Here is an 18,160-nt window from a genome sequence, read left to right on the forward strand (position 1 = left end):
TCATGTTAGCTCAACAGGTCATCAACAGCTCCTGAAAAGTGTGTGTGTGTGTATATGTGTGTGTGTGTGTGTGTGTGAGAGAAAACACACACACAGGTGATCATCACGCAGACGTCTCTCCTAGTCTCCTCGGCGCTAACAATCGGCAAAACGATGTTTGGTTCCCTTTTCTTGTGCCACAATTCAAAGTGATAAACACAATTCCTTTTTTTGGAAACACAACAGACGAGATAGTCACAACAGTTCTCGCTCTTCAATTCATTTCCACGGCAGAAACAAGTTTCCAACAAATGAACATTTATTGATATTCGGAGGACAAATAAGTGCATAAATGCACTTTGTCTCTGTGTGTGTTAAACAGCTTGGCAGTAAGCGCAGTGTGGGAAGAGGATTTCCCCTTTTCTTGTGTTCCCAATGAAACCAGGTACACAGCACAAAGCCAGAGGGTCATATTACTCCATTTAAAACAGGACACAAAAGAAGACAACTTAAAAGCTGCTTTCTCAGTGAAAACACACAAATACTAAGTAGTTTCCTTCTCTTCAGAGTTTCCTGTGAGGTTTGAGCCATAGGAAGTCCACAGTTGAGGCGGTGAGACAAATACAGATTTTTTTTTCTCATACAGTTTTTCAAACAGATAAACCAGACCAACCTCCTCTTAAAACATCCTAAAACTACAAATCAGTTTTAAAAAAAACTGCCATAAAATGTTACCAACAGTAGGCTTTTAAGTCTGACAAATCTAGCTGTTTTCTGCTGGCCGCAAAAGGGGAAAACATTGTGGTTTAAAAATACTAAAAAATAATAGCACTAAAAACTTATCAAACTTACAATTTAAGTTTTCTTCAACAAAAAAAACCTAAAATGATCAGTTTCTCCAAATGTTGAATAGCCTTTTAACTGATTGATCATTAGGATTAACGTAAATCATTTGTTAGCAATGATTACCAATAAAATACTGTCATATTCAGACAAACTTGGCAACAAACATTGGTATATTAATTGAATGAAACCGGACCAACAAATGTCAACAACAACAAAAGCTTCAGTTTGTTTTTTATCTCTAGTGTAATTTTACCACACATTATAGGTCAAAGGTTATAGGTCACAAGTTACTACCAAGGGTCAGGTGGTGCTAAAGAAAATGCACACAATAAAATCTACCCTTAGCATCTCTCTTAGTGGGCTGTGTGTTTGTTGCGTCATTGCATTGATGGGCCCATCCTACAGTATATTAGCTGGGCAAAAATCACCTCTATATTTCTCATTCAGCCTCTCAATACGCCCAAGTATTACTGGTGAGTAGCTTAAACATTAAAACACATTTGGAAACCAATTGAATACACTATATTCACACCACAGACAAGTTAGGTTGAGTTTACACTCAGCAACTAAACCCCATTGTCTCGGCACATTTTGTAGTGTCATGAACCATTCCTTAACCATAAGAGGTGTGGGCTAACCTAACCACAGATAGCCTACTGTGCATAGGGACATTCGATTCCTAGGTTTGAACCATTTTCATGTATTACAGAAAGACAGGAAGTCAATGTTGTCAAGTAATGACATATCCCAACATAATTGTCCCCAAATACTTTTTTTTGTGAGAAATGGAAATATGATTTATATCCTCGTCAAACAGATCTGGTGGTATCTTTCTCAAAATGTGACATGTGGCTTCATAATTCAGGACTTTTAGAAAGGGCCTTGAGGTGAAAAATATATAATTAACTGTAAATGACATGAAATGATTGTAATGAAGCATAAAGCAGCCTAATCTACAGAGCCTTCTAGAAAGTATTCACACCCCTTGACTTTCCCCACATTTTCTTGTGTTACAGCCTGAATTTAAAATGGATTCCATTGAGATGTGTCACTGGCCTACACACAATACCACATAACGGCAAAGTGGAATTATCTTTTTTTATTTTTTTTATTTTTTACAAATTAATAAAAAAATGAAAATCTGAAATGTCGTGAAAAAATAAGTATTCAACCCCTTTGTTATGGCAAGCCTAAATACGTCCAGGAGTAAAAAATGTGCTTAACAAGTCACATAATAAGTTGCATGGACTCACTGTGTGCAATAATAGTGTTTAACATGATGTTTTAATGACAGAGGGTGGATCAACAACGTAGTAGTTACTAACCTAACTGACAGCGAGAAGAGAAGGAAGCATAATAAACAGAGTGGAAAGTTCTTAGAGACTGACCCCAGAAAGACTCACAGCTGTAATTGCTGCTAAAGGTACTTAGAAACAAAGTATTGACTACGGGGTGTGAATACTCATGTAAATGAGATCATTCTGTATTTAATTTTCAATTAAATTTGGCAAAATTTCTAAAAACATGTTTTCACTTTGTATTGTGTATTGGGTATTGTGTGTAGATGGGAGAGACAAACTTCTTTTAAATCCATTTTAAATTCAGGCTGTAACACAAGAAAAATGTGGAATTAATCAAGGGGTGTGAATACTTTCTGAAGGATCTGTATATAATACGATCAATGGAACACTAACAGTGGACCAAATGTTGGAATGGAGCCTTCTCATACACAGCGGTTGATTCAAGTTTTCCTAATTGAAAACGGGTGCTATTTTACCTCATTTCAAGTTAGATTGTATTTCTAGAATGTCCCCCTTTTATAATACTGTCTGGAAATGAGCACACACTTATTTAATAAAACAGGGTTGCACAATTTTCCTACACATTTGTTGACTTTCAAGAGGGCATTTCATATTTATTTTAGTGGAACAAATAGTGACATAGCCTACGCCCCCATCATACCCCTACTCTAGTAGTACCCCATCTAGTAGTACCCCATCATACCCCTACTCTATAGTAGTACCCCATCATACCCCTACTCTAGTAGTAGTACCCCATGGAGCTGAACTCAACACACAGCATGCAATAGTAGTTACAGACATCTTTTTTTCTTTTGTACAATATCACTGATGTCCTGCTTCCTCTCTGATTGTAGTTATGATGGCCCTCGCACCACGACCATCACCAGATAGTCCTCGTCGGTTTTGGCCAGAGCTTTAGCCGAGGCATCAATGAACTGCTGTGAGAACTCACAGGGAGGGAACGCATGGAGAACACCCTGGTGGTCCTTATCCCGGCTGCCTCCAACGGGCAGGCTGATGACTCCGGCTGCCTGCTTCTGTTTCAGGTAGGACACCAGATTGCGGAGAGGACGCTGGGTGGAAGCTGCAGGGTCCGTCGACGACACATCCTCGCCACCGGAACCGGGAACCGCCAGGAGGACAGCGTAGCCACCGGGGCCGGCCGCTTTGATGCGTCTGGAGACCTCGTCCAGCTTGGGCTGGTCGAGGCGGAGACGCTGGGTGATCTTGAGTTCGCCCACCTGTCTCCCCGTGGGGCCGTCGACGAGGAGGTCCTTGGCCACGCCCTGGTGACCCTCCAGGAGGTGCATGTTGGCGGGGAAGTTGCTGTTCTTCAGGAGGAGCATGCCGTGCCAGGCCAGGCTCAGCTTGGATGACTGACTGCCTTTAGAGCCGCCCTGGTCTGAGGAGCGATCCCTCTTAGCTCCAGGTCCTCTGCTGCTGCTGTCGCCGGCTTTACGTTTCCGTTCCCCTGTTGAAGATGTGAGGCCACTGCTGGAGGCCCCTCTCTCAGCGAGATTCCCCTGGTTCTTCAATCTCCTGTCTCCTCCGCCAGGACGCTCCAGACTGGGGCGGCGGTCGCGTCCAGGGGAGGGTCTGTCGTCGCCGCGAGGGGGGCGCTCTGAGTCACTGAAGCGGCCTCCGTCGGGGCTACCGTCTGGGGATGGGCCACCTCTGCGCCGGCGTGCCGTGCGGTCAGTGCTATCAGGAGAGACATCAAGATGGCGACCGTCGTCCATGAGGCGTCGTTTCCGTCCCGGGTCACCGCCGCGCCCCACCAGCTCACGCTCCAGAGACCAGGGCTCCCTCCCCCCCGGCCGCCGGTCCCGCTGCAGGTGATCTGGCAGCTCAAAGACCCCGGGACGTACTCGTTCACGCATAGCCGGGTTAGGGGGCCACTCAGCCCCGGGGAAGCCCAGATCTCTCTCTCTGAAGTGGAGCGGCGGTGGAGTCCTTTCTCTGTCCCTCAGGGGCTCAGCTGTGGCTCGGTGGATGAAAGCCTCTGCCACCATGTCGAAGGGGGGTAGAGGAAGAGGCTGAAGGAACTGCTGCTGGTAGTGGTGCTCTGTGTCTGCAAAGTCCACCCTGAGTCTCCTCTCGGGCCCCCCCAGAGGGAAGCCACGCATGTGAGTGCACGCAGCCTGAGCAGCGTCAAGGCTCTCGTACTGTATGTAAGCCCAGGTGTCCCCCTTTCTGTAGTCAATGGTCCTTATTGTACCAAAGCGGTCAAACTCTCTGGCCAATGCTGCTAGGGGGACCCAGGGTCCGAGCCCACCCACCCATAGGCGTGTGGTAGGGGTGGCCTTACCATAGCCAATCTTTATGGGGTTACGGCCCACTATCTTCCCAGACATGGTGAGTTTGGCGCGGTGGGCCATGTCTAGGTTCTCAAACTTCAGAAATCCGTATGTGCTGGTCTGTCCTCGTGTGGGCTTAATATCCACCTCTGTTATCACCCCAAACCTGTCAAACGCCCTCCTCAGGTCCGTCTCTGTGACTGTAATGTCCAAGTTGCCCAGAAACAGCGTTCTGTTAGCTCTTTGGTCATCCTCGGGAGAGATAAAATCCTCCTCGCGGAAAGCAGCAGCTCTCTCTGCAATGAAAGCAGGACCTGGGCGTGACCTGGCTTCAAACAGGGCAAACTCCCTCTCCCGTTCTAGGTCTCTGGGCAAAGGGGGAAGTGGGGGAGGAGGGAGGCGCCCAAGTGCCAGCTGCTGTAGTCTGTAGTCTCTGTATCCAAGCCCTGATGGGGAGAGGGGTCTCTGGGTGTGAAGGTGTCTGTGCCCTGGGGCTCCAACATAAGGGTCTCTGTCAACTCTCTCAACTGGAGAGCGACTTCTCCGTCTGTTTATGTACACTGCGTCGATTTTCAGAGGACGGTCATAAAGTACTAACCTACCCCGGGCGTGTTTAGCTGCTCTGGCATCCTCGGGCTTTCTGAAGTTGACAAACGCGATTCTCTCGTCGTTGCTGCGGCTTATTTTGACACTCACGTCCCCAAATTTTTTGAATTCGTGGAAAAGTCCGTCTTCGATGTCTTCATCGCTCAACTGAGTTCCCAATTCACTGATTTTAAGAGTTTTGTACTCACTTTCGTTGTTGTTGGGGGGAGGCAGAGCACGCTCGCCACGAGAATTACTAGTCCTTGCAGTGGCTAAATCGAGAGGCAAGCCCAAGTTGTGGTTCTTACCGATAGCGCTAGCAACAGCACCGGGATAACTATGGTTACTCACGCCGGATCGACTGGAAACATGCCCGTCAAAATCCCTGTCTCTCTTTTCGCCCAACAAACTCCTTCTTGTAGATCCTGCGTCACTTTTAGTCGAGCTATTTCCATTATTGCTCCCACTGGAAACGGAGATAGCCCCCATTTTCTTGCTGGGCGGATGGCCTCCTCCCCTGTCTCGGATATCATCCAAAACCCGAGAGCGCTTTTTAATCGGCGACCTTTCTTTGCCTTTCATTACAGTCCACCTCGCAAACCCTTACAATGATGAAGGTTGTCGCCAACGATATTATGTATGTATTTTCTTACAGTAAATCAGTGAAAAGGCGAACTCCGATTAGCACTGACCCTGCGGCAAAACAACAACATCCGCCATTTTGTCTGGAATACTGTCAGAGCCCGCCCCTTCGAGCTGATTGGAGGAAATAGTGGGTGGAAGAAACAACTACACATTTACAGTGTATGTCAGTCAAATCGTAAATGACAGAAACTGGGGCATTATTTATTTTGGGCTATATACAATGTTGCATAGAGCCTTACGTTTTTATATTTTGTTATTCACTTTATTCAAATAGCTAGTTGCTCATATGGAATGAAACAACAAATGATTTGCCCTGAACCTTTGGGTGTTTTCACACTTGGTCCCTTTCAGCCAATTTCTGTGAACTCAGTGCTGTTCGCTTATTTTTTTGTGCAGTGCGAACATTCCAAAGGAACTCAGACCCCTCAAAAGAGCCCCCGAAGCGAACCCGACTGTGTCCAATTCAAGAGGTGTTCTGAGTTCGGTTCGCTTAAATTCCGGGTTACCTTTTTATAGCGCAATGTGAATGCAAAGCACCCCAGGATCGCTTGTCATTATTCCCGCCACACACACTAGATTCCTGCTACACCGTTTTCCCTGCCATAAACCCTCACATTGGTGGTGATGATGATGTCCAGGTTCGCGAAAAAGAAACGTGTGCTGTTTTTGGATATTGGTTAGCGATTGTCAAGTACACAAAGAAATTCCAAAATGTGTGGAGTTTTAAGTTCATGTGATCTAAAATCTATTATAAACTGGGTGGTTGGAACCCTGACTGCTGATTGGCTGACAGCCGTGGTGTATCAGACGTATACCACTGGTATGACAAAACATGTATTTTTACTGCTTTAACTACATTGGTAATAGCAATAAGGCACCTCAGGGGATTGTGAAAAATCAAATCAAATTGTGCTTGTCACATGCGTTGAATACAACAGGTGACAGTGAAATGCTTACTTACAAGCCCTTAACCAACAATGCTTTAAGTTAATAAAATACAATAAGTGTTAAGTAAAAAATAGAAAACAGAAAATAAAAGTAACAAATAATTAAACAGCAGCAGTAAAATAACAGTAAAGAGGCTTTATACAGGGGTACCAGTAGAGAGTCAATGTGCGGGGACAGCAGTTAGTTGAGGTAATTGAGGTATGTACATGTAGGTAGAGTTAAAGTTACTATGCATAGATTATAAACAGAGAGTAGCAGCAGCGTCAAAGAGGGGTCCTCGGGTCTGGGTAGCCCTTTGATTAGCTGTTCAGGAGTCTTATGACTTGGGGGTAGCTGTTAAGAAGCCCTTTGGACCTCGACTTCGTGCTCCTGTACCGCTTGCCGTGCGTTAGCAGAGAGGACAGTCTCGCTTGCCGTGCGTTAGCAGAGAGGACAGTCTCGCTTGCCGTGCGTTAGCAGAGAGGACAGTCTCGCTTGCCGTGCGTTAGCAGAGAGAACAGTCTATGACTAGGGTGGTTAGAGTCTTTGACCATTTTTAGGGCCTTCCTCTGACACCGCCTGATATAGAGGTCCTGGATGGCAGGAAGCTTGGCCCAAGTGATGTACTGGGCTGTACGCACTACCCTCTGTCGTGCCTTGCGGTTGGAGGCCAAGCAGTTGCCATACCAGGCAGTGATGCAACCAGTCCGGATGCTCTTGATGGTGCAGCTGTAGAACCTTTTGAGGACCTGAGGACCCATGACACATCTTTTCAGTCTCCTGAGGGGGAATAGGCTTCGTCGTGCCATCTTCACGACTATCTTAGTGTGTTTGGACCACGGCTAATGGCTGTGTCCAGGCACTCCGTGCTGCGTCTTGCCTAAGAACATCCCTTAGCCGTGGTATATTGGCCATATACCACACCCCTTCGTGCTTTATTGCTTAATTCTAGCAATTCTAATTCTATTCTGGCTCTTAAATGGGCAGTAACCTACCTTGGGTGTACAATTTTCAATTACAACATTATTTATTCTGCAGTCATTATATTACTATTTATTCTGTTACCAATCAGATGTACATGTTAATAGTATCTTCTATTTGCAATTATTATGTCTCATATTTTAACTAAATGCAATCCATTAGCTTCATACATGTAAGTAGGTATATCTAGCTGTCCAATAACACATTCTGACTGAATGGCTTTCCCTGCACTTTGTAAAAAACCCAGAGTGCATGATGGAAAAATATCCTGGGTCCTTTATAAACATAGCAATGTGAATGCAAAGAGGACTCGGTCCACAAAATAGGTGAAGTGAACTGGCAAAAGAGTTGAGTCCTCATGCAAAGGCAGTGTGAATACAAAGAGGACTCGGTCCACAAAATAGGTGAAGTGAACTGGCAAAAGAGTTGAGTCCTCATGCAAAGGCAGTGTGAATACAAAGAGGACTCGGTCCACAAAATAGGTGAAGTGAACTGGCAAAAGAGTTGAGTCCTCATGCAAAGGCAGTGTGAATACAAAGAGGACTCAGTCCACAAAATAGGTGAAGTGAACTGGCAAAAGAGTTGAGTCCTCATGCAAAGGCAGTGTGAATACAAAGAGAACTCAGTCCACAAAATAGGTGAAGTGAACTGGCAAAAGAGTTGAGTCCTCATGCAAAGGCAGTGTGAATACAAAGAGAACGGAGTTATTTACCTTCTTCTTCTTTTCTTTATACCCCAGTTCACTTTTAAGAAGACTGAGATCGGTTATTTTAAAGAGGACTGTGTGAAAACACCCTTAGTTACTGTTACTAGCCAGCTACCACATGGTACTCTACCCTGAACCTTAGAGACTGCTTTTCCCTATGTACATAGTCATTGAACACTGGTAACCCATCTACCACAATACTCCATAATGACAAAGTGAAAGCATGTTTTTGTAGAATTTTTTGCAAATGTATTGAAAATGAAATACAGAAATAACTCATTTACATAAGGATTCACAACCCTGAGTCAATACATGTTAGAATCACCTTTGGCAGCAATTACAGCTGTGACTCTTTCTGGGTAAGTCTGAGCTTTGCACACCTGGATTGTAAAATATTTTTACATTATTCTACTGCTGTACACACCTTTTCTATTCATATACTGTTCATGTTGTCTGTAGTCCGCCACAGTGGACACATTCTACAGATGTAATGTCATCAATCAAATGGAACTTCATTTATATAGCACATTTTTTACAACAAATTAATTTCAAGATGTTTAAAGTCGTGCACTGAAAGTCATGTAGCACTTAACATCCTTCCTGTAGGCAGGTCTCTAGAGGTGACCACTTCCTGTTGACAGGTCTCTATAGTTGACCACTTCCTGTTGTCAGGTCTCTATAGGTGAACAGGGGATTCTCTCTACCACATGGGAATGTCTCCATCGAGCTCATCAGTGTAGCCATGAAGCCTATTTTGGTGTTTACCAATATTGTCCGTACGGATATGGAATGCGAGTGAAGGAAGCCAGCCGTGCCCAACCAGGTGCAGTCAGTGGAGGATCTGTACCTGGCTGAAGACTAAAACCCACTGTCCCGAGAGCCCACAGAGGAGGTTCTTCAGTGACTAAGGAACCGGTTCAGTGGAATGGCATGTCTCCTTAAACCTGAGCCAGAACAATCGCTGCCCTCACTGGGGCATGCAGGCATCCTGGCTGGCATGACTCTGTCGGATGAGCAGCAGGAGGTTATACGGCAGGCAACAGTTGGACAGCACACCGACCTCAACTGGCACATCATGAGGAGAGGAAAGTTGACGGACAGCAATTATGGGACAGTGGTTAGGGCTAAGTGCATTACTCCGTCGCTGATTAAAAAATAAAATAAATAAAAAGAGTCCTCAGATCACAGTTGTTGGATGGGGTGATGTCTGTAAAGTGGGCCACAGTTAACAAAGAGGAGTTCATCAAGGCATTCAAAATGTCTACAAGGATGGATGTGCAGGAGTCAGGGCTTTGGGGTCACAAGGTCTGGGATCCTAGGTGCCTCACTGGATGGTCTGGTGGGCTCCACAGCAGTGCTGGAGGTCAAGGGTCCATATGGTGCACGGGCCCTTACTGTACCATTGAAGAGGCAGTGAAGTCAAAGGATTTCTATATCTAGGAAGTAAATCAAATCAAATGTATTTATATAGCCCTTCGTACATCAGCTGATATCTCAAAGTGCTGTACAGAAACCCAGCCTAAAACCCCAAACAGCAAGCAATGCAGGTGTAGAAGCACGGCGGCTAGGAAAAACTCCCTAGAAAGGCCAAAACCTAGGAAGAAACCTAGAGAGGAACCAGGCTGTGTGGGGTGGCCAGTCCTCTTAGGGTCGTAGGGAAGTAGGGTCTTACAGCCTTCGTGAAGACCATCCGTACTTGCAACCGATCCAGGATCAGGTCCACACCACTGGAAGAGATTCCTGCTGCGTCGTTGTGTGGACCACCAAAGCCTCCATCCCCATCCAGCGTGACGACCTTTGACAGACACATATTGTTCCTCCTGTCAGCACCTGTTTTCAGGGAAGACAACGGTCTAAAAATATTCCACGTAGTGCACACACACACACACCTTCCAGGATAGGTTATATTACATACAAGTTTTGCTCAAAAGCAGCCAACTCAAGTAATGTAGTTAACAAACATTAAATCACAAAGGCTGGAGATTCATTCAGTAGTACAACACAATTCACATTGCATTTTATCATTTTATATTTGTTATGAGGTGAGCCTGATCTTCTGACTAGTCACGCCTCATGTCTAAAACACGGGGGGGGGGGGGGGGGGGGGGACATACAATCAAAATTTCGATGCATCTACAAATTCAATGTTTTACACACTATTGTATCATATTTTACGTGTTACTGAGCTGTCCGTCCACAGGCTCGATGTGCTGTAGTCTCTGCAACTGGACGCTCACATCCCACTGGAACAGGATGTCCCGGATGGTCTGAAGGATCCAGTCCTGTTGGGACTGGAAAAACAAAGAGACATTTGGTCAGTGGTGGGTCTTTTTTTTAAATGCCGTATCAACATCTTTATCTGGACAGAAAATGCCTTGTTTATCATAACACAAACCCACCACGGACAATGTGACAAGTTGTATCCCTGAACACCCAATCGTCATGCCTCATTGTTTGTTCTTGTTTCCCCAATCAACAGTTCTGGATCTTTCTCTCCTACTGGTAAATACAGGGCCCTTTCTCTTTCCCGTCAGGAAAATGGCAGCTACAGACCCGAGTGTTGTCACTGGGTTTCAGATCCAGCCTTCTGAAAGACAAAAAATTAAATACTTTTACAAGCTAGCTAAGTTGATTACTAAAATGGTAACAGTTATATTCAAATACCATAAACCTACAGATTTTACTATAGTAACAGTTGAAATACCTGCACATCTAAACATCCTACTATGTGAATGGGACGTTTCTACCGGGATGGAGGAATTATCTGGAATTATCAGATAGATCAGGACAGTCTAGGGTACAATTTGCCCGAAATGGTGAAGTATTGCAATGAGGTATCCAACTGTACTACTGATTCTAATTCTCAAGAGGAAACGTTCCAACCCTCAGCCGGGAGGTCACCATAGAGGACTAACAGTGATAGAGGGATCGTCTGAAAGATACTAACATGCAGGGATGGAACATAAGGATTTTGGGCACTGGCCAGCAGTCCTCCTCTTTGTAATCTTAGGCCCATTTCACAGACAACACCCCATCCAACAACTAAACACCTTGAAATGCATTCATTGTAAGAATTGTGCTATATAAATAAGATTTGATTAATGACATTACAGCTGTATAATATTTAAGTGCAGTTTTTCCATAAACTTTTAATTGATCATTTAGGATTTTAAATCACTTGACATATCAATTATATTGTGGAAAGGATCCTAGATATCAAAGACTGTGTGAATGCAAGTGCCACTCCAAAATAAATCAATAGTGTCCTTTAGAAGATTTGTCTCTGGTCATGAAACTACAAGCTGGATGGCTAAACTAAGTCAATTCTGAATGTCAATAGATTATTACATTCATTCTCATCAATGACAACATTCTAGAACGGAGTTATCACTCTTGGAATTCTTGTGTAAGGGATAATATCGCCAATGATTATATAATTGATTAAGTGGCTCTTTCCTTGCAGAATGTTGACAGCTGTATACAACACAATGTACCGCTAAGATGTTCAAAATGTACGTAATAGCTACACTCACCGACAAAGGATAAACTTTATCCCTCATGCTGGGCCTGACCTGACTTATGTCTTGAGATGTTGCTTCATTATATCCACATAATTTTCCTACCTCATGATGCCATCTATTTTGTTAAGTGCACCAGTCCCTCCTGCAGCAAAGCACCCCCACAACATGATGCCACCACCCCCGTGCTTCACGGTTGGGATGGTGTTCTTCGGCTTGCAAGCCTCCCCTTTTTTCCTCCAAAAATAACGATGGTCATTATGGCCAAACAGTTCTATTTTTGTTTCATCAGACCAGAGGACATTTCTCCAAAAAGTATGATCTTTGTCCCCATGTGCAGTTGCAAACCTTAGTCTGGCTTTTTTATGGAGGTTTTGGAGCAGTGGCTTCTTCCTTGCCTAGTTGCCTTTCAGGTTATGTCGATATAGGACTCGTTTTACTGTGGATATAGATACTTTTGTACCGGTTTCCTCCAGCATCTTCACAAGGTCCTTTGCTGTTCTGGGATTGATTTGCACTTTTCGCACCAAAGTGCGTTCATCTCTAGGAGACAGAACGCGTCTCCTTCCTGAGCGGTATGACGGCTGCGTGGTCCCATGGTGTTTATACTTGCGTACTATTGTTTGTAAAGATGAATGTGGGAACCAGACTTGTGGAGGTCTACATTTTTTTCTGAGGTCTTGGCTGGTTTCTTTTGATTTCCCCATGAAGTCAAGCAAAGAGGCACTGAGTTTGAAGGTAGGCCTTGAAATACATCCACAGGTACACCTCCAATTGACTCAAATGATGTCAACTAGCCTATCAGAAGCCTCTAAAGCCATGACATCATTTTCTGGAATTTTCAAAGCTGTTTAAAGGCACAATCAACTTAGTGTATGTAAACTTCTGACCCACTGGAATTGTGATACAGTGAATTATAAGTTAAATAATCTGTTGCCAGATCTCGCTCAAAATTCTAGACCAATGAACTCTGAAAACCCACCCACAAGGCCTGAAAACTAACCCCCCAAAAAAGTTTGAGAGCAGCAAGAGAGGAGTTGCCACATTTATCCAATAAACGCCTTTTTCTATAACGCTATTGAGCGAATTAAGGAATATCAACATTTTTAACAAAGTAGGCTAAGAAGCTAAATTCGGTTCTCCATAAAAATAATAATTATTGCGAGTTTTAAGAACATGTCTCAAGAGAAAAAATAAATCCCCTTTATTAAACTCTCCAGATCATTTTCCATCAATGGATGTAGATTTAAATGGTTTTAACTGCTATGATTAAGCAATAAGGCCCGAGGAGGTGTGGTATATGGCCAATATACCACGGCTAAGCGCTGTTCTTAGGACATTGGCCTTAGTCGTGGAATCACTTATTGCTTTATAAACTGGCTACCAACGCAATTAGAATAGTAAAAAGTATGTTTTTGTCATTCCCCTGGTACATGTCTGATATTCCATGGCTTTCAACAAATTAGTATTCAGGGCTCAAATCACCCAGATGTATTATTGTAAATAAATCCAGTTTGTGCATGTGCATAACTATAGGAAAATTCGATAGGAGAGTTTGAGTGATGAAATTGACAAATCAAATCAAATCAAATGTATTTATATAGCCCTTCGTACATCAGCTGATATCTCAAAGTGCTGTACAGAAACCCAGCCTAAAACCCCAAACAGCAAGCAATGCAGGTGTAGAAGCACAGATGATCTCAATCTCTGTGAAGAAACACTTGGAATGACTTCAAAAAAATTACTGTTAGGCTATTTTCTGGCAATTGTGCCATTATTATGTGCTTGGTATTGAGAGTACAAACCGTTGTAAATGGCCTATTTGCGAGATTGACTTGTTATTCCAATAGGCATAGGCTTGTAAATTAGGACTTTTGGTTTTACTTTGTGTTAGCGCCTGTGTGCTGGTAAGGTGGGCGGAGCTACAGCTCTGATATGATGAACTGACATTACTGAATTGTTTAACTACAAATAATTCACAGCCTTTTGTACAGTGGCACTGATTAAAATCTGGGTTCATAATTGTAATTCAACGTTGCCGTGATTTGCTGAGATAGGCTACCTGCATCTATAGGCCCTGATAGGCCAACATCTCATTTCAGGGAGAAGTCCACAATGAAACTGACATTAAATGTGGAGAACGATACATTTACGATAGAGCTGTGACCATGATCACAATTGATAACTTCCAATTGAAATAACTAAACATGGCCATTAATAATTGCATAACAAACTGAGTTATAGGCTATTTATTACATCCGTTTGTCAGCTCCAGGTAGTCTACACAAGTGGCACAAATTGATTTGAAATGGCTGAAGTGATATCGTCATTTCAATATATTTATTGTATCAAATGGTAGGCTACATTAGCCTGTAATGGCATAGACATTTTTCTACTTGATGACCAACTGATGCAAATGTAGACTGTCATTCTCCACATTTAATGTCATTTTCATTGTGGACTTTTTACCATAAAACACAAGCATGCGAGGGTTTTCATTTCATTTCAAAATTCCACTCAAATTTCCACAAGCGCTCCAGACCCTAGAACTGAGCATGAGTAAAACCCTTCGCTTAATACTGTTGATACTTTTCCAGGAGAAAAGTCGACATTAGAATGTAGTTTACTTTAAACCATCCATGGGCGAATTTATCTAGAGCGCCTAAATTCGTCTTCCAGTACTTTGTCGCCATTATATCAGTTAAATTAACATGTTTTATGGGAAATAATGACTCATCTTAATAGTCTACCTCCAACTGTTAAAAAGTTGTCACGACTTGCGGACGTGCTGCTGTCTCCGTGACTCAGCTATGGAACGGCGTTTGCCGTATAGGTCTTTGCATGTCAAAAAAGATACACGTCAAACAACACTAGTTTACGCGTTAAATAAGCTTTTAATTTTGACCCGTCAAATAACACAAGTCTACTATAGAATGTTGTGTGTGCTGAATTTGAACGTGCAAGCCCAGCGCCACCACTACTATCAGTAGCACTGTCAAAGTTGTACAACAACAAAAAAGTCTGCAAACAAGCACACACAGTCCACGAACGTTGTGTTTAAAATACCACGTTGGTAATAAGGCATTATAAAGGCATTATTTGTTAGACCGCTACTTCTGGGGTAGCTAGCTATATTTAGCTTGGTACCTAGCTAGCACCAATACAACCAGCCTGAAAACAATAACCAGTAGAAAAGAAACGGCAGTCATTTTCATTATTCTTAGCAATGATTTAGGAAACCTTGTAAGTATTAGCTAGGTTGCCACTTGTTGTTCGTCTATTGAAACTGGACTTCAGTACATGAAAATAAATATCAAAATCAATTCAGAATAAAAACCAATCAATTCTAAAAAGCTTTAACAAGAGCAAGGTATTGTGTTTCATTTGAAAACAGCATCACATTTTGTAAAAGAAGAATATTTCAGGTCATCCAATCCCCCTAACCTTTGACCCCCTAACAGCTAATTCCATGGGTGAAAGCACATGCAACCCTGTCGCCCAAAGCTAACCTTAAAAGCAGCCAGATAGCTTCATCTGACCAGTGAGGCTCGCCTGGATCGTGGTGTGAAGCTAGCCACAATAAGGATTAGGCACAATAGGGGAATTTGCGGTTTGCCTTCAAAATAAAAGTACCTCTTTGAAAATGATGTAGAAGGTTACAAATTGGTGTAATCATGCAATATATATACTAAATAATGTTAAACAAGGTTGGAATGTGAAGCAATGAAATGGGGGGGGGGGGGGGTATCAGTCTACTCGGTGACACCGACAGAACACAACTGTGAATAATTTACGCAAATATTAGGGTTGTAAACTCAACTGTGAAATCTGTGAAACTGTGAAATCACCTCCCCAGTCAGCCTATTGTGTGTATTGACATTCATATTGCACTGTACAGCTTTACCTTTCCGCACGTTAACCTAATTTTCCTAACCTCTTACGTTAATTCTCCAAGCCTTTACTGTAAATTCTCCTAATCTGCTACAAAAAGTCAAATAGATGTTAAAATTTGACAAAAAATATGATCCCTTATAGCCATGACTATAAATAAAAAGGGGAGACACATATTATACAATATGAGGTCCATATAGCCGGGAGGTGGACATTGTAAAAATATATATAATTTGTAGAGAACATGATTCACGCGAGAAAATGTGTGGATATTACAGCATAGGAGAAATGTCTCACTGGGATAGGACAAAATACTGTGACTAATGGTTGTTCCAGCCCATGAATAGATTTCATCTTTATATGACACGAAAACACCTGAATTTAACACAACCAAAACATTAAGAGCCCTGGTGGTATTGGTGACCTGAACAAGTGATTTTCTAGCACCAGGTGTGCTTTTCATTTGTTAAGGTACTGTAGGTTCACCAGCTGACCTCAATCAAGGCACCCATGTGGACTGGATTCCCACTGTGAAGATGAGCAATGTTGCAGCAGCATCAGATTCTACTTCGTCCTTTTCCAGATGTGACAGGAGACGTCCCTCAGTTATACATGACGGTTGTCATGTGCTGCACGTTGCTCAATCGGAATGATTCCGGTTGTGCCATTTGAGTAAAGAGCACCTTCACCTTGTTGTCATGACAAAACCCGTATGAATATATATCAAATGTCATTTGGAACATGTAAAACGCTATTGTTTATGATATTGTAAACATTCTGTATATTAATAATAGGTTACTGTTGTATGGGTGAAATGAAAAGTGTTTTGTGTGTCATCTCTGCTCTGCCTTAACCCATTACATTTTTTATTTTTTATTTCTTATAGCCTAACTAGTCATTATTTTACAATTTAAACACATTTATACAATGTAATTGTAGAAGTCTTAGGCAAACCATCTTCATGATCACAATGGCACCTCCAACTGCCACTCAGACCTTCTGGGGGGAAAAGGATCTGGCATTGAACTTGGTGGTGGTAGTTAGTTGTGTGTATGTTGTGTGTATGGTCATGGCTGAGGTGCGCCCATGACCAGCTCTGAAACCAGATTGCATAGCGGAGAAGGTATGGTGGGATTCGAAATGGTCGGTAATCTGTTTGTTGATTTGGTTTTAGAAAGGCAGGGTAGGATAGATATAGGTCTGTAGCAGTTTGGGTCAAGAGTTGAAGAGGGAGATGAAAAAAATCATCAAAGCTTGATGATGAGTTGGTGATTTGAATCCTCTGTGTAGTGGTAGGGCAAAAACCAAAATATGCACCCAGGGAGGGCCCTAGGACCGAGTTTGGGAATCTCTGTAGTAAGGGATAATCAACAAGGGGCTATGTGTTCTATGGAAATTAAGGAACCAGGTGGAAGGTGTGTTCCACCCCGCTCTAGCGGAGTGGAACTAACCTTCCAAGGAATTGCATCATTTTCCAGAGAACGCATAGAGCCAGGAGTTGATTGTCCCTTTTATACCATGGCTATAATTTAACACATTTGCTGCTATACATGTGTTCATTTGCCTCTAGAAATGTGTTAAACAGCCACTGAAGTAGCTAGTAAATTTACTAGATTACTACAGTAGTGGTCTTGGTAACCAAATTACAGACTTGCTGGTTTAGCTAATCAAACCATCTGGGCCTGGACACAGCCCTTAGCCGTGGTATATTGGCCATATACCACAAACCCCCGAGGTGCCTTATTGCTATTATTAACTGTTTTCCAACGTCATTAGAGCAGTACAAATATATTTTTTGTCATACCTGTGGTATACGGTCTGATATACCACGGCTGTCAGCCAACTACACAATTGATCAAATTAACCAACTCCTCTTCAAGTTTTGATTTGAATCAGCTGTGTAGTACTAGGGCAAAAAAAACGAAATGTGCACCCAGGGGGGTCCCAAGCACGAGTTTAGGAAACCCTGCTCTAGAATGCCATTCAAGCCAATCAGAAACGAGTCTTCAACAATGCCATGTTATATAATATTCCGGACTCTGACGTTGCTCGTTCTGATATTTCCTTCTTTTTACTTTTTTGGATTAGGTGTGTATTGTTTTGTAAAAATGTTTTGCTAGGGTATTATTACTGGACTGTTGAAGATAGAAACACAAGCATTTCACTGCACCTGCGATATAATCCGCAAATCTGTGTACACAACCAATAAACTTTGGTTTGACCTCTATTTTAAGCTGCACTTTTGCAACCTCGCCACAGGATGGCGCCATCTGAGTTGCATACAAAAGCCACAAGCTATTTGTAACCATGCAATAGTGTCTTGTAACGTAACCATGCAGTAGTGTCTTGTAACCACGCAGTAGTGTCTTGTAACCATGCAGTAGTTTCTTGTAGCCATGCAGTAGTTTCTTGTAACCATGCAGTAGTTTCTTTTAACCATGCAGTAGTGTCTTGTAACCATGCAGTAGTGTCTTGATGAGCAAA

The 18,160-nt window shown here is 42.9% G+C and overlaps 1 long non-coding RNA gene and 1 pseudogene across 4 annotated transcripts; both read right to left on the bottom strand.

The window, feature by feature from the left end:
* Nucleotides 1-276: 276 nt before the first annotated feature.
* On the bottom strand, nucleotides 277-5,776 carry LOC109908372 (RNA-binding protein 15 pseudogene; annotated as a pseudogene). Its single transcript, XR_004203744.1, has one exon. The product of XR_004203744.1 is annotated as an RNA-binding protein 15 pseudogene (transcript).
* Nucleotides 5,777-7,575: 1,799 nt separating this feature from the next.
* LOC109907347 (uncharacterized) lies at nucleotides 7,576-15,402 on the bottom strand. Of its 3 annotated transcripts, XR_004203746.1 has the most exons (5): nucleotides 15,295-15,402; nucleotides 10,667-10,854; nucleotides 10,425-10,558; nucleotides 9,940-10,097; nucleotides 7,576-9,703 (listed from the first exon to the last, which is right to left on the bottom strand). It is a non-coding gene; the product is annotated as an uncharacterized LOC109907347 (long non-coding RNA). The 3 variants fall into 3 exon arrangements; XR_004203745.1 differs by having other exon boundaries at nucleotides 8,494-10,097; nucleotides 15,295-15,400; XR_004203747.1 differs by having other exon boundaries at nucleotides 8,494-10,097; nucleotides 10,443-10,558; nucleotides 15,295-15,398.
* Nucleotides 15,403-18,160: the final 2,758 nt, after the last annotated feature.

This window comes from Oncorhynchus kisutch, linkage group LG17, assembly GCF_002021735.2.
Source record: "Oncorhynchus kisutch isolate 150728-3 linkage group LG17, Okis_V2, whole genome shotgun sequence".
NCBI classification, from domain to species: domain Eukaryota; kingdom Metazoa; phylum Chordata; class Actinopteri; order Salmoniformes; family Salmonidae; genus Oncorhynchus; species Oncorhynchus kisutch.